Source organism: Chiloscyllium punctatum, chromosome 5 (assembly GCF_047496795.1).
Source record: "Chiloscyllium punctatum isolate Juve2018m chromosome 5, sChiPun1.3, whole genome shotgun sequence".
NCBI classification, from domain to species: domain Eukaryota; kingdom Metazoa; phylum Chordata; class Chondrichthyes; order Orectolobiformes; family Hemiscylliidae; genus Chiloscyllium; species Chiloscyllium punctatum.
The window spans coordinates 16,338,941-16,342,285 of NC_092743.1; the positions used below are offsets into that span (position 1 = coordinate 16,338,941).

A 3,345-nucleotide genomic window follows, 5' to 3' on the forward strand; every position below is an offset into this window, starting at 1 on the left:
AAGGAAACCGGAGCACCCGGTGGAAACCCATGCAGACATGGGGAGAAAGTGCAAACTCCACACAGACAGTCACCCGAGTCTGGAACCTGTGAGGCAGCAGTGCTAACCACGGAGCCACCGTGTCACCCCTAAAAGTTAAGGTTACATTAGATTAGATTCCCTACAGTATGGAAACAGGCCCTTCGGCCCAACCAGTCTACACTGACCCTCTGAAGAGTACCCACCCAGATTAATGCACCTAGCACTATGGGCAATTTAGCATGACCAATTAACCTGACCCTCACAGCTTTGGACTGTGGGAGGGACAGTGGGGTTTATAGGAAGAGAGAGATAATGGGGTTTATAGAAAGAGAGAGAGAGAGAGAGAGGTAGCGGGGTTTATAGAAAGAGAGAGAAAGAGAGATAGTGGGGTTTATAGAAAGAGAGAGTGGGATTTGTAGAAAGAGAGAGAGAGTGGGGTTTATAGAAAGAGAGAGAGAGAGAGGTAGTGGGGTTTATAGAAAGAGAGAGATAGAGAGAGTGGAGTTTACAGAAGGAGAGAAAGAGAGAGTTAGTGGGTTTGTAGAAAGGGAGAGAGAGATGGTGCGATTTGTAGACACACAGAAAGGGTTATACCGAACATCAACAAATTGTCGAGTTTATTGGTATTGATTTGTGTAACGTTGAAGTGCTGTCGTTATTTTAAAAAGAGACCTTTTACCTACACATCAATAATGCTCGCGAGCAGAGGATTCAACTTGACTTGGGCGGCTCCGTCTTCAGCCGGAATGCAATATTTTTTTCTACAATTGATTCGTCATACTTGGGGAGTTCAAAGTCTGAACGCGTGTGGGCTTGGTGCCGGATTTGCAGCAACAGTTGACGTGTCGCAACGATCGGTCCCAGAACAGCATCGGATTTTAGACGCAGGGAACGGTAATAAAGGCTGCAGCCGCTGTGGGCGCCCCCAGGACTCTCCCTGAAAGCTAACCCAAGGCCGCCGGGGCTCAGTCTGGAACTTGCCCAGACGCCTTGTCCTTTTAGGCCCGAGTCAGTGAGCGCTGTACTGAGGCATGGCTCTGAAAAGGAAAGCAGAAACAGCTCTCAGTATTAACGTGTGTGCAGCCCGAGCGCTGCAGGAACTGCTCAGAAGCAACCTGGGACCCAAAGGCACCATGAAGATGTTAGTTTCTGGCGCTGGGGATATCAGGCTGACCAAAGATGGTGGCGTGCTACTGAGGGAGATGCAGCTCCAACATCCCACAGCCTCCTTCATTGCCAAGGCAGTGGCTGCTATGGACGAGACGGTGGGAGATGGGACCACCTCAGCTGTGCTCATCATTGGGGAGATTTTGAAACAGGCCCACCGCTACATTTCCGAGGGGGTCCATCCCCGGGTCATCGTCGAAGGACTGGAGTTGGCCAAAGAAGAAGCCATCTCCTGCCTGGAAGAACTCTGGGAAGACGACGATGGTTTCATCAGGCAGAAGGTTGCCCGGACCTCACTGGGGACCAAGGTTCACTCAGAGTTGGCAGATTTGCTGGCGGACCTGGTGGTGGAGGCAGTCCACTGTGTTTATCAGCACAGAAATCATCGAGATGCAACAGCAGACTGAGTGTGACACCGTCCTTATCAAAGGCTTGGTTCTAGACCATGGTGCTCGCCACCCGGATATGAAGAAGCGAGTGGAGGATGCTTACATCCTCACCCTGAACGTGTCTCTGGAATATGAGAAAACCGAGGTTAACTCCGGCTTCTTTTACAAGAGTGCCGAGGAAAGGGAAGGGTTGGTGAAGGCGGAGCGACAGCTCATCGAGGAGAGAGTCAGAGCGATCATCGCGCTGAAGAGGAAGGTGTGCGGCGACTCTGACAAAGGGTTTGTTGTGATCAACCAGAAGGGCATCGACCCCCTCTCCCTTGAGCTGTTTGTGAAGGAGGGGATTGTAGCGCTGAGAAGAGCCAAGAGGAGGAACTTGGAGAGGCTGCCCCTGGCATGTGGGGGCATGGCAGTGAACTCCGTGGAGGAGCTGACTGAGGAATATCTGGGCCATGCAGGGCTGGTCTATGAGCAGGCGCTGGGAGACCGCAAGTACACTTTCATTGAGAAATGTGATAATCCCCAGTCTGTCACCCTGCTCATTAAAGGACCCAACAAACACACCATGACCCTGATCAAAGATGCCATTCGGGATGGCATGCGAGCTGTGAAGTGTACCATTGAGGATAGTGCTGCCATGCCGGGGGGTGGGGCTGTTGAAATTCGCATCGGAAGCCAGTTACTAGACTACCGTAAAGATAAAGTCAAAGGTCATGCACGGTTTGGATTTCAGGCTTTTGCTGATGCTATTCTGATTATCCCAAAAACACTGGCCCAGAATGCCGGGTATGATCCTCAAGAGATTGTGTCGAATGCCCTGAGCAGAGAACGTGAGACTACCCTTCCTGTGCGCATTGATTTGTCCAGTGGTGAGCTAATTGATGACTGGGAGACTCCTGTATGGGACAGCGCTTGTGTCAAGCATCAGCTGATACATACTTGCACTGCAGTGGCAAGCAACCTCTTATTGGTGGATGAGATTGTCGGAACAGGAATGATTTCAGGCAAAAAGTGATTGCGTCTGACTGGATTATCAAACTCTCATCAATTTTGTGACTGAATTGATTGTTAATAAGAATGCAGATCAGAGATATTAGGAAACAAACCAAATAAGGTGATATAGGAAATAGAAATCAAATTTAAAATGTACAGAATGTGATGAACGGTAGATACATAACATACCATTATTTTGCAAAGAATAAGTGACTCTGTAAAACCAAAATACTATGATTGAATAAATATTGTCAATTTGCCACTGTTGTCCGAAAGCTTTATTCTTCTGTGTTATTTCGCCACAGTCTCAGGAAGGAATCATTCGGGTTGAGACAGAGATAGAGAGCAGTCTGCTCCAAGCCAAGAAAGTAAACAGCTTGTGAGGCCTTGGCTTATTTTCTAAAGTTGGAACAATAGAAGCAGTTTGAATGTGTGGGGTCAAGCTCCCAGTGAACCAGGATTTTTAATTTTAGCTTTTCTACAGTTTCTGCCATCTTGAATAAAAGCTTCCGCATCCAGCTTCCTCTCTCTGTTACAGCTAAAAGTTGAGGTTATATTCATGCTGCTGGAATTGCATGTGAGACAATCTATTTTATTGAATTTGACTTTGCCAAGGCTATGTTACTATATTAGAACAATTAACTATTAGTAATTAATATATATTATTTTGTTAAGCATTTTGATAGAGTTACAGTTAAGCCAATTCTTTTCCTTAATTTTGTCTGTATTTTACTGTGGTGTAACAATAGTGTGGTTTGCTTACCATTGACTAGTT

The 3,345-nt window shown here is 47.2% G+C and overlaps 1 pseudogene; it reads left to right on the forward strand.

Moving 5' to 3' along the window:
- Window positions 1-647: 647 nt before the first annotated feature.
- Window positions 648-2,830, forward strand: LOC140476910 (T-complex protein 1 subunit zeta pseudogene; annotated as a pseudogene).
- The last annotated feature ends 515 nt before the right edge of the window (window positions 2,831-3,345 follow it).